This window comes from Lonchura striata, chromosome 2, assembly GCF_050655825.1.
Source record: "Lonchura striata isolate lonStrDom1 chromosome 2, ASM5065582v1, whole genome shotgun sequence".
Taxonomy (NCBI): domain Eukaryota; kingdom Metazoa; phylum Chordata; class Aves; order Passeriformes; family Estrildidae; genus Lonchura; species Lonchura striata.
This window is the reverse complement of record NC_140704.1, coordinates 115,730,955-115,744,561: the sequence shown is the minus strand read 5'-3', so window position 1 is coordinate 115,744,561 and position 13,607 is coordinate 115,730,955. Positions and strand designations below refer to the sequence as shown.

The 13,607-nt window shown below is 37.2% G+C and overlaps 1 long non-coding RNA gene across 1 annotated transcript; it reads right to left on the bottom strand.

The window, feature by feature from the left end:
• Nucleotides 1-3,490: 3,490 nt before the first annotated feature.
• LOC146768389 (uncharacterized) lies at nt 3,491-13,145 on the bottom strand. Its single transcript, XR_014953415.1, has 3 exons — nt 9,487-13,145; nt 8,686-8,751; nt 3,491-8,585 (listed from the first exon to the last, which is right to left on the bottom strand). It is a non-coding gene; the product is annotated as an uncharacterized LOC146768389 (long non-coding RNA).
• Nucleotides 13,146-13,607: the final 462 nt, after the last annotated feature.

Sequence of the window (13,607 nt, the reverse complement as noted above, 5' to 3'; positions counted from 1 at the left end):
AGGGAAAGTGGCTTCAAACTGAAATAAGGTAGGTTTAAATTAACTATAAAAAATGAATTATTGACTATGAGGGTGGTGAGACACTGGAACAGGTTGCCCAGAGACGCTGTGGATGTGCCATCCCTGGGAAGTGTTCAGGGCCAGGCTGGATGGGACTCTGAGCAATCTGATCATATGGAAGGTGTCCCTATCCATGGTAAAGGAGTTGGAACTGGATGAACTTTAAGGTTCCTTGCAACCCAAACCATTCTGTGATTCTGTGATGGGAGCCCCCTTTATAATCTCATATCTCCCCTTCATATTCATTTATCATCTCTCTCCTTCATATTAATTTTATGCCTCAGTACTTTATAGTATATACATACACAGAATTTGATCAGTAGAAGCTAGAAAAGAGTGGGGGAAAGAGTTAGAACTTTTTGGAAACATTTCAACTCAGGGGATTGACAATTATGGAAGTTTTATTCCACTTTTTAAAATTTTAATATTTTGGAGGAAGATTACTAAATTCATGCACTTAACAGAAACTGTTGTAAGCATTCTGTGTACATTGGGAAAAAAAAAATCTCTGTTTGAAGGTGACGACTAGCTTCAAAAGAAAGAGCTTCCTTTCTCCACCAAATTTTCAGGCTCCATTTCAGGACCCTGCTGAATCAGGTCTCTCATGTGCTGAACTAGGGCAGCTGGCATTATTGAATATTAATGTGGTAAGGTAATCCCTCAGCGATCCATGACACTTATGTTTTTGGTTTTACTTAAGTTGTAATTTTCAAAGTTGGACAAACTTGGAGGAAAAAACCACCTGGCAAACAAACAAACTTTAAAAATTAAAGGAATTTTCCAAGTTCACTGGATTTGCAAGGCTAGGCATACTGCAGCTTGATTAGTAGTCAATGAAGGAGAAACAATTACACACCAACAAGTAACATTCAAGAGCTCATGAAATGTGGCCCAAATGTGTTTCTTATTTTTTTTTATATGTGAAGGGATCTGTTGCTATGGCGATAGGCAAATAAAGTAAATAATTCCAACAAATATTCCATGAGTTGGGGTTGTGAAATCTGTGAACAACATTATGTTCTCCTTCCGTCCTCTTGGAGTAAAGAGCTGGTCAAATCTGCTGCTTTGAACCTAAACTTGCCTGTTGCTCCTTTATTTCCTCATAACTGTTCTAACAAATACCACCAGCTGAAACAGACAAGGTGATGCAAGGTGAGAGGCTGACTTCAAAATTAACTTGGAGCACGCTAGAAGCCAAGATTTCTCATAATATCATAGAAATATGTATTATATTAACTGAGATACAGTTCCTTACTCCACAAACTGCACTAGGAGAAAGCTATATGCTACCTAAAGAGACACTCACATGCAAAGCATGTACTCCTTCTAGTCTTTATTTAAGCATGTAAAAATGCAGTCATCAGGTGGACCCTAGGCTAACCATCTGATTATAAAATCTATTTTCTTCCTGTATTTGCAGTGCAGAAATCCCATGCTGAATGTTCCTTTCCATTTCCTTGATGGATTTTGTATGGGCAGTTTATACCTGATTTATTTCAAACTCTGTTTATAGTTTTTATTTCTTTAAGAAGTTGTTCTTCACACAGATGAATGCTCATATTCACTCTTTGAATGGCACATTTTATACTCAGCCTTGAATCCTGGGCAAACTATATACTAAAGATCTACTAAAATATCCTTGTGGAGATAGTAAATTCCCTTGACTTTTTTTCTGTAAAGACAGATAAGTGCCATAATCATTTGCCTCAATTACACCTGCTATGCCATTTTCACTTTGATTTTGAAAGTTGAATTTATTCTTTTTAATCATTATTAAGAACATATGTATTTCCTGCCAAGGCAGTCTTATAAAAACACTAGAGGCATATGAGAAAAATTCCTCTGAGGCCTCAGGCACATTGATCTGTCCTGAGAATGTGAAGTGAGGAGAGATTGATGCATGGACTACCTGTCCAGGAATTTGGTAGTACTGGATTGGATTTTTCATGGTTTCTCTCTATCTTAATTTTACTGAAATTACACATCAGTATGCATCCATGAACACACACAAATGTGCACACACACACAAACACACACACACAAAAAGTGCTCCTTCAGAGCCATGAGGATAACGTCAGACAAGATCTGGCTGCAGTTTAGTAACAGACAGAAAAGTGAACTTCCACACCTTTCACATTTTTGAGCGTATAATTTCTGTTTTACCTATATGGCTATAGCTATTTGTAACTTAAATATTACATATGGTCAATGTCCCCTGCAAAGCAAACTAGGTGAAAGGAATGAGTAGTTACCACTGGAATTATAATTATCAGTAGAGCATAGAGCCAGGATAGGCAACTCTAAGGAGATTCTTTGATTTAAAATTTAAAAAAAAAATTAAAAACCCAAAAAGTAATTTAAACTATCATTCCATCTATTTATCTTTATGTGTTATCTCCTGGAAGACCCACTGAAGGCCACTGATACTTTTTCCAGTGATGTGGATGAAGACATTATGTAAAGGGCAACACAAAAGCATTTCAAAGTAAAGTCATCAGTGTCTCAAAAGTTCATCTTCTGTTTCTAAAATTAAGACAGTGGGACTGTAGCCACTTGTGGCTATTTCTAGAAAATTAAGAACATGAATATCTTTTTCCTCTAGCAATATGAATTACTAAGACCAGAAGATAGACATTTACAAGTCATTAGGCTGACCTCCTGCAGCACACCAGTCTTTGAATTTAACCCAGAAATTCTTGTGAACACATAAGTCCAAGCTCACTTCAATCATACCGTTAGAAAGGTGTCCAGTTTTAATTTAAATATTTCAAAGGATGGAGAGTCTATGAAATCCCCATGGTAGTTTGTTACAACAGATAATTACCCTCACCTCTAAAAACAAATTACTTATTTCCTGTTTGTATTAACATAGCTTCATCTTCCAGTCACTAGATCTCTGATTTTCCCTTATCTTCCAGAATTAAAAAGCATTTATAAATGTAAGTAATGATAGAGTGCTTAAAATTTTACTGTAAAAAGACAGTATATTGAACATTTTTTATCTTAGTATTAAAGGCTTCCCCTTTCCAGTTATACTGTAAAGAAAGAGTCAACACTGAGTGAAATTACTGTAACACAGGAAAGATCAAACTTTTCCCTCAAGCCACTTTACTTGAACAGGCAGAAACAAAGAACTAATCCATAAGGATCTGTATTAAAATAAACAGCTTTATTACGCCCTACTTTTCACTTTATTTCCACATGCCCCAGTATTTTGCAATACAGATTTGACAGTCAGTCTTGGCTCCACATTTTCAGTATTTAAGTCAGACTCCCAGTATCACTTCAATGGGATATTTAGGCCAACAGCAACTTAGCTGTTGGCCTAAATACCCCATTGCAACAGCTTGACTTCCTTACTTCAAAATGAGACAGACTACCACACTAGGTACCTGGAGAAGTTCTGGTGTCCAGTGTGGTAGTCTGTACCATTTCTTTGAAGGCAGATTGAATCCTAGGGGACCACTTCAGCACAGCCTTCTACCCTGTATCACTCAGTTGGGTGGGGCTGCCCAGTACAAATGCCCACAGGCAATGACTTTATGCAGTGGGCAAGGATGCAAAAGGGACTGTGCCTTTAGCAAATCAGATTTTTGCCTGACTAACCATTTATAATAAGATTAGTGAAAGGCATTCAATTTTTCAGCTTAAATGTTCTTTGCAACCATCATGGTAAAAACACATGTTTTCTAGTCTGCAATCTTTTTTGGCACAACTGAAACGTTTTGCACAGCTTATTGATTTATTGTCTTGATGATCATTTATTTAGCCTTAGCAGTTCACAATGTCTCTTGTGACATTGCTCTTGACAACCTGATACCTGAGTAGAATTCATTCCTCTTTAGCCACTACCAAAAGGTAACAATTTCAGTGATAATTTAATGGTTTGTAATATATACATAAGCCACACAGACCAGATCAAGTGACATTCACATGAAATGTTAGCCCCAAAGCTAGGTCCCTAAATCCCTGTGTAATTACAGAAATCAATATATTTAGTGCACATGTATCTACCATCCCTTTCAGTGTTCAGTTTGATCCTTTGGATGCAGATTTGCAGCTCCTGTGCGGTGAAGACCAAGCTCAGATACCATGTGCAGGAATTCTAAGATGTTTTGCTGAATAGAACAGGATGGATTTCTTTTGATGAGGTATTTGTTGAATTTAAAGAGCACATACATATTATTTTTCTTACTGGTTATTTGTATAACCTAAATTTATTGCAGGCAAATTCCTTTTTATTCTTAATTAAGTTTGCCTTTGTTATCAGTGCCAATTTACCAGTTAATACACAAAAACATCACAGCCTTACAGATTGCAACTTAAGAACAAATCTTTGTGCTTCCTTTTGTCATTAAGTTCAATTATCAACAAAATGCAGTCAGTAAATGATGAAGATACTCAGGAAATGTCCAGTTCTAATAGTATTAATTGGTTTTTATTCCCTTTGCAGCATTTTTTAGGAAGTCAGCTTCCTAAAAATTTGCATGATCTTCTCTTTAGGTAATCAAACATCTAGAGACATGTAGACTGGATCTGAAAATGAAAGGTGTCACTCATTTGCACAGCTTGTTTCTATCTACCATTCCTCAACACACTGGCATTTCTTCCTGCAGAACAATCTGATGACCCATTGAATTTTCAGCATTCCAGCTCTTCTGTCAAGACAGAAATAAAAACTTTCTGCTTCTCAGAGAGAAAGGTGAATGCTCTGCCTGATATCTCCCTATTGACAACCAGGTTGAGGAGGCAGGAGAGGAACCTGTGCTCCTGCCTTGAGCCCTCACATGCCAAGCTAGAGCCTGGAATTTTTACAGCTCTGTACTGAAACTCTGACAAGAAGGGTTTACAACAGAAATCTTGCCAGACCCTTAACTGTAGCGACGCCACTATAATATTTATAAGTACATTATACTCTTTCCAAACATATGCACTTATTACTTCTGTCTCTGCTTCTGCCTCTCTTCTGTGGGACTTTTCTGTATAAACAAAACAGATTCTCTTGCTTATACTTAGAAAATCTAATTGCTTTGTGTCTCTAGCTGTTATACAAATGCCCAAACAGCCAAGAGATTCTTTCAGTGCATTTGCACAGCAGTAAGTCTCTACAAAAAAACATAAACTTCCTTTTCCACTTTGCTCTTCTTTTCTTTCATAAATCTGCCCATTTCACTTGTGTTTGGATAAGATTCTTCTTTAGCAAAAAAAAAAAAAAAAAAAGAAAAAAAGCTAAAAATATGCAAGTCTGAGGTGGACAGGCCATCAGTTATACAGACCAGCCTTACAAGAGCTGACAATTCTGTCCCTTTAAGTAAACAGAGGAACAGAAAAGATACATAAACAAAAAGACCTCTTGCAGGGCTGGCAGCTTGTCTGCTCCAGCAAAAGCAGGTTCCCAGGGAAAGTGATTGCCAAATAGTAATAGGGAGTGACAGGGATTTCCTAGATTTTCCATGAACATCTCAAAGCAGTTTGTTCCTGGGCACAGATATGCCCATTTCTGCTGATGAGTTAGACAGATGTGGCCTGCAGGTGAGAAACTGCTCAGAAGTATCTAACCCAAAAGAACACATGCTCCTCTCCACACGGCTTTAGCAGGATTCAAAGGCACCAGAGCTTTTAGTGAACACAGACCAGGATTTCCTTACCTGCTGCTGGGTTTCAGGTTTGCAAATCAAAGTCAAACTAAGGAGTAATCTGACAGCAGCCTTGACTGAGCTTAAAACAAAAGGAAATAGCATTCCGTTCTGAAAGAGAAGAATTCTACTGAAATCATCTTTCTTGTGGGAGTTTTGCTGTGTTTTAAACAGCAACTAAGATGGGTCTAGACCAGCTCTAAAACACTAAGAAATCACATATAGGTATGCATATGTAGCCTGATTCTAGTCAGGAGCACTAGGTAAGTTTTCCGCTTCAGCTGTCTTTTTACCCTTACTAAGAAATATTTCAGTTGTATCTGTTTGAAGTCTTAGATAATTCAGAAATTAAAGCACTTTGAATTGATTATGCATATAGGATGCAAAAAGGAAGTATTTGGGGTGGGGGAGTAAGACTTTTAAATAAAAAAGTAATACCTAGAGTGCATTATACACAGAAATTGTGTAAGTCAGTTAAATTACTCCTGTGTGAGATTTTCTGGAAAACAGCTTCTCTGGTGCTGATGCAGTCTCTCTTATCAGGAGAAATGTACACTGGTCAGCATCTTTCTTCTACAGTTCTTCTGCAGTCATAAACAAGTCATTAAAAAAATGAAACAACTTTTTTTAAAAAGCTACTTTCACATAACAAAAACTCTCTAAAATATTCTCTCCTATTTCCTATTTTATTTTTTCTCAGCTTTTGTTTTCTCAAAAAAAGGATTTAGTTTTTAGTGAGTAAGCTCTTCTGTCTACATATATGACATATGTGATATGGAAAAAATACGTCTGCAGAAAAAATAGGGAAAGGGTAGACTCAAGTTATCCCTAAATTATATGATGAGTTGTTTGAATGACTAATCTGATCATAACAGTAAGAAAATGATGTGAGGTTGGATGAATGTCTATGTTTCTAACTGTGATAATCTTAAGGATATAAAGACAAAGTTACCTGTGGGGGAAAAAAATATTATGGAAAACCAAGTAAAATCCATTGTATTAAGGAATTGTATTAATATTGTTCTTAAATATATGTGTGTTTCCTCGCAAAATATTTGCATTAAATTCCAGGAGTTAACCTAAGTAGAACCTCCCACAAAACACAGCAGAACTCAGTCACTAATACTAGCATTGATAGTAGGCCTGAGTTTTATTATCTGAAAATGCATCTGATCATTTATGATTCTTTTAATTTGAGGAACTTAAAAAAGAATTAACCCCTGCACTGAAATGATATGGCACAGTGATAAAAGTCTAATAAATTCTTTTATTTTCCCATTGGTTTTGGGCATAAATTGTGTCAGAACACTTTAGCCTTGAATGAACTTTATCCTGACAACTGAAATTGTAAAGCCAGGAAGTTAAGAGACTATTAAGAAAAATGAGACTAAGGGGGCAAAAAACCATACAAATAGGTTTGATGACAAGGAACAAATTTCATTAGGAAGAAACCCACATGAGGAAAACCAGTTTTTACTTAGCTGTTTTAATGGACAAAGTCAGCAATATAAAACAACCAGGTCATCCATCTATTCCTGCAGGAAAACCACTGGAGCCTTCAATATCACAGTGTCAGCTGCTTTTCTGTAGCCTGACCTCATGAGCTAAGAAGCATGAACTCTGCTAAAAAAGATTCCTTTGGGCTCAGTAAGGCTGCCTCCTGTTTTCCAGTTTGCTCTACGTGTGTCTGTGTGTGTGTGTGTGGGTATTGTGACACCTGCAGTCTGATAGAGCTGTTATTGCTCTAACTAGGCAAACTAATTTAGGCACCCGGGGTAATTTTTTTAGTCATACTTAAGTGGCTGATTTTAGCCTTTGAAAACAGGAAATAAGTGCTGTAATTGTAAAGAAGTAATCTGATAATCAAACCATTGAGGACAAGAAATCAAGAGTGGGTTTTGAGGGTGATTCACTTTTTTCTGGTTTGTTTTTGGGTTGGTTGTTTTGGTTCTTGTTGTTGGTTTGGTTTTTTTTGTTGTTGTTGTTATAGTTGTTTCTTGTTGTTTTGTGGTTTTTTTGAGCCAGAAGCTTACAATTGGACACAACTCAGACACTACTTTCCTTAACTAACCCCTAATTCTGCTTAGATCACTAAGGAAATGGAGGAGGAGGAAGACTTAAATGGACTGAACCAGAAAATAATAAAAGAAAAACAATACTATTCTCTGGAGAAATTAGTGTCATAATGAAAAATCAGTTTATTCTCAGTTAGAGTAAATTTGGAAAGAAAGAAAACACAAGAAGATAATTTTCAAAGGAACTGCTCTCATAAAAAATTGATGTGTGTATCTTGGGGCTAGCTTTTAAAAGGAAGCAATAATTTAAAGACCATTCTTTTTCCCAGAACCCCTGCTTCAAATTTGTAACAAAATAGTCAAGGGTAGAGCTGTTTAGAAAAGCAGTTAAGTGATTTGGGCAGGTTTTCTTTCCCTTCCTTTTGGTAATATATTGTGATTAACAGCTAACATGTATAAGGAGAGCTAAGTTGCTACATCAAACTTAGAAAATCAGAGTGGCCAATCAGAGAGAATGCTAAATTGGAAAAAGAATCATTTTGCTTTCCCACTGCCCAAGACATAATCAAAAGATCTGAATCTACTGCTCACGAATCAAATCTTAACCTCAGCTACACCACAAGTGAAAGACAAGTACTACACATACATAGTTAATTAACACTTTGTTTCTAGGTTTTAGAAGATCAAGCAAAGTTCCAGTAAATTTCACTCCCGAAAAACTAAATCCAACGTTTTTGAGAAACAACAGGACAACAGATATATGCAGCCAACTATGTAAATCCGTGACTTGGCTTGTCAACAATGACATTAGGCAGGGTTCCTGAGCAATGTAGAGACAGAACCATCTTCTGGTTTTTTGCTTCTGGACCTGTAACTGAAAGTTTTGAATTTGGGTCTGCCTTCCATGCTTATTTGCTGAAGATGATAACCAGAAGCTGCCCATAACCTCCTGCCTATGTTCCAGCACTACTCACCTGAGCCGTGGTACTTTCGTACACAGTGTCTTCTCAGTTAGTCAGCAGGAATTTCCTCCCACACCACTGACAAGAAGAACAAACCACATGAAAATGGAATGAGTCCTAAGACACTGAGTATTTCCCCTCCCCATCCTGGATGTTTACAAGCATTCTTTGCAGTCAAAACAATATTAGTACAACCCAGTGATTGTGCTGGGGTATTTCAGTCTAAGCATGTGGCTAGATATATAGAGAAACACTCAGAAAACAACTTTGTTAAACAAATAAACAGCTGAGCTCTTGAACTTTATGCTCACAGTAATCTCTGTCACCATTAATCACATTCAGTGTTTGACATAGCAGCCTAAATGAGTGGGGCATGGAAAGCAGGAGAGTAGGGTAGGAAAAGTCATAACCTTCTGGTTAAACTATCTGAGAACCATTTTCTTTAACCTGGAATATAGGATGGGTCAGATCCATCTGCTTAGAAGCATTGATCTTGTGAGGAGACAGACCCAATACCTTTAGCATAAGTGATACTAGACGTACACGGATGGCATTCACAGTTAATTGCTAAAAGCCCAAAAGTCCCTTGCAAGAAGCCTGCCCAGACCAGCACAGCTTCTGTATAGTAGCTTTTCGGAGTCTGTTTCTGTTTATGAAAATTATGAAACACAATCCAACTTTTAAGAATGAGTGTTTCTGCTTTAAGAAGATGCTTAGGGAAAAGGATCGCTTCAGAAGTCGTGAAGAGGACTCAGATAAGAACCACAAACTACTGTTTCAAAAAGTACCCTTGATTTTCCTAAAGTTTCTCACCTATAGTCACAAATCTAGGTGGAGAAGCTGAGGTAGTCCCTGATGTCAACATGTATTATTCTTCTATGACAACAAAATATTTTTGATTTATATAAAAGTTTACTGGAGTCGTTCACATTATTTCCTTTGGGAAAGAGGAAGAAAAGAAGATAGCTACTTGAGAGATTGAGTGGAGAAAGAGATGTGGGCAACAAAAAGGGATTATTTTTGCTGCTAGCAAAACTTGCTTTTTCCCCCTCATTGTCAAATAGTGCTATTCAGCTGATGAAAACCAGATGGACCCTCAGACGTTTGATGAAGCAATAAGGTCCACATGCTGGATGCTAACACGAAGCAAAGGTGTTAATTACTGGCTTGTAGGTTAAAAAAAAACATGCTCCACCTGCACTCTATAACTTCTGAACCTTCATTTTCTAGGAACAGGAAAACAATAATGTAAACAACCTGTCCCACTCGTTGTTTTATGAGAGAAAATTTGAATTTTAAGGCAGATTATGACCCTGAGTGACAGAAAAAAAAAAAAAATTAGGCAATCAGATTTGCCCACTGAACTGATTGAAAAATCAAACCACTTCCAGGTAGAGAGAGTAGCTGATGCATAGTCTGGGATCAACTGTGTTCCTTAGTATTGCCTTAGCCTGGCCACAAATAGATCCTGAAAACCTTTAGCCTCCTAAAAAAAATTAAGGGAGTCCAGAGCCTTAGCAGACAGGCCTGATTCCCAACTGCAGCAAGTGAGCCATGGACTCCAGCATGAGACCAGGCACTTCTGTCCCTGCTAACATGCTGCCACTGATAGAGCTTGCTTTGCTGCTGGTATGCAACAACTGATTGACTTGTTTGCTTCCACAAACAACGCAGGCTTACCAAGGAAGCTACAGAAGCTGGGAAGGTGACAGCCCTTCCCCCTCCATGCTTAGTGTTGTCTCATGATGCACTATAGAATAATTAAACCTTGAATTGAATCATGTGCTGTTGTCTGCCTTCTTCACAATGGCCTTTTCTCACACTGTCTAATTTCCTCTTTTTAACAACATTGCCTTGCCTCTCTTAAATTTTATTTCAGGGCAGATTTCCACCTTCCTTCTTCATTTATTCTTTTTGTCCTCAGAAGTCCCTGCACTACAGGGACCCACCTGCGGCTGCAGAAGGGACATAGGTGAAGGAGCAGCTGGGTGTAGATACATCTCTCCCTCCAGGGCAGTGTTTGGAAGAAAGATATCCTTGACTCTGGCCAGCTAGCAGTCAGCAGCACTGCAGTGTTTTGCTTCTGACACACTTTCATCCAGCTTCATGTGGTGGGGAGCATGGCAGAGAAAACAAGTTCATAGTGTGATCCTGTCTAAAATCAGCAGAGCAATCCTCTCTCCTTGTCAACTTGTACTCAGCTTCCTGTTTTGATGCACCATTCCCTGACTACTATTTAATCCCAGTTTGGTTCTAAAAATATTACAAAATACATTTTTGACAATGAGCTTCTGAGATTCCTAGCAAAAAAAAATTCATTTTTGGGAAGATGCTGAAATCTAATAAAACTCTTCAGGAGAAATGTTTTTTTTCTAACTATAGCTACTGTGACCACTTGTTGCATTGAAGCACTGATGTTTGGAAATAGCCTGTTATGGGGGAAAATGATACACACTTCTCTATAAATGATTTATAAGTACTGTTGTCCCCAAAATGACTATTACCCTGTGGAATAGCATTACCCTGGGACAAGGGACAAGATTAGACATAAGATTTAAGCTGAAACAGCTCTTGAATATAATTCAGAGAATAGTGACCTTTCACAAAAGAAACTGCAAAAATAGGAGTCTTGGAAGTAACAAGTGCTACCAAGTAATTTCCCAGACACCACTAACTTAGAGAGAAGCCTTAGGAATAGTATGGAGTAAAAATCTCTGGAGTCTGTGATACACAGATCTGCATCCTCTGAAACTAGAGTAAGATCTAAGATTTTAAGGAAGGTAAAATCAAACAATTGCAGCAGTATTTATGATGCATCCCTAATAATTTGGGGAATATGAAAATATATTATGCTAGAACAATATTTCATGGTTTCTGGTTGCACTAGAAGTTTCATCTGCTTGGTATTATTTTCAGCTTGAAGGTGATGCTGGAGAGTGTCTTCCTTTTACTGGCTAAATACTTGGGTTTTAAAGAGATATCACTCTGATATTCCTGAATCTAGGGAAAAGATCATTCTGCTGAATCAAAGTAAGAAGTAGGAATGGACATGCCCCGAGTGCAGCATACAGCTCCCTTGGTGTCACCATACAGAAAAATCCTAAAAGGCATAAGTGGACTCAAGATAAGCAGTTTCCTCATTTCATAGGTTTGCAAAGTCCACTGCAAATTCTGACATTTGCTGAAATCCAAGGAGTACTTTATAATCAATTAGCAAGGTCTCAGAGGATTTCTCAGAAGCATAGAAGTGATCCATGAACCCCAGATTAGGAGGTGTTCTGTTAGAAATTTTGGAAAACAAATGTTTCCTGTCCTACTTTCCTCATGTTCCAAACTATGTACAGGTTATACAGCGAATAAAATCTAAATACAGCCAATACATATGATTCTTACTTTAGTTCTATTTTTTCTCTTTAGTTTAATTTTTTTCTTTTTTCACAAAAATTTTACTATTGATTCCCACAACAAAATGGAACATGAGCTTCAATTAAAACAAGAGGTTAACAATAATCTGGATAATTTCCATGTTAAAATGGTTGGAGCTAATACACTAGGATTATAGACCACATAAGATTGTAAAATGCGTTTTTTTTAAATACATCACAAATTGACTAATTAAATCTTTGAATTACTGACAGATATTATAGGAAAGATTTCTCTGAGGGGAGATAAAAGAAGACTGGGCAGAACAATGATGCCTATCTTTATAAAAAGAGGCAGAAGAGGAAAGGGGAAATTTTTACACTACAACCCCAGGATACCAGAGAAATGCTTAAACAAATAATCAACAAACCATCTGTAAATACCTAGAAAATAAACAATGTGATAAGCATAAGCCAGTTTACATTTGCCAGAACAAACTGTGCAAAACCAAAGTAATTCCTATAACCACATAACAGAACTTGTGGATAAAGAAGTCATAGTTGTAATATAGCTCATCTTAAGAAATGTGCCAGACTGTATGACATGATATGCTCTGGAGAAAATTATGGAAGCACAGACTAGGTGAAAGAGAAATACAATTCTCTTTCTGGGAGGGAACAACCAATGGCTAAAGGGCTTTCTCTATATCCAGTATTCTCGGTATTTTCACTAATGATCCATAAAAGATAAAAAAATATTTATCAAATATGAAAACCAACTTATTCATCAAATTTGAAGAGGACACAAATAAGACACTCTCTAAATGCACTACAAGATATAAAAGACACCACAATCCTCCTGCATTCATTTTATCAGTCAGAAGGGCACACTTTCCACAGGAGAGAGGACTATTTATTCCTCTTTACAGGAATAAACTGCTGAATGAACAGCTAGAGAAGTATTTAGATAGAAAAGAACTAGGTGTTACACAGTGGATCACAGGGTGAATGATGCAGTGTTTCAAACAGCACACTGGAAAAAGAAGATAAAGAAGATAAGCACTCTGCAGGAGACTAGATTCTCCTTCCTCCTTCAGAGCTTGAGAGACCTCAGCTCTGACAGGAGAACTGCATATTAAAAGCCTACAAAATATGCTTTAGAGAAAAAATTGGAAGATTTGAGGTTACTTGATTACTAAAAAGATGATGGAGGGAACATCCTCTAATATAATTGTCTTAAATATACAAAAAAGTAATTTGCAAAGGTGAAGTACTTGTTTTCTATGCCCTTGGTGTTTAGGACTAGGTTAACAGAAAGATTTTGTATTAACAAAGGTTTCCTAAGAGTGTGAATGGTGAAGATCCGGAGAATCTTCTACCTTGAAAAGATCCAAAATGAAACACTTTTAAGAAGTGATCAAACCTGTAAGACATAATACAATTATGTTTGGTTCTGTCTTTCCATGTTTATCACTTTGAAGTCTTTGTTGTTGTGCTCCTGTGAAGTCATAGTCCACAGAAAGCTGATGGCCTCTGAAGTCAGTCTTCAGACTCCTATCAAAGATAGGAGAA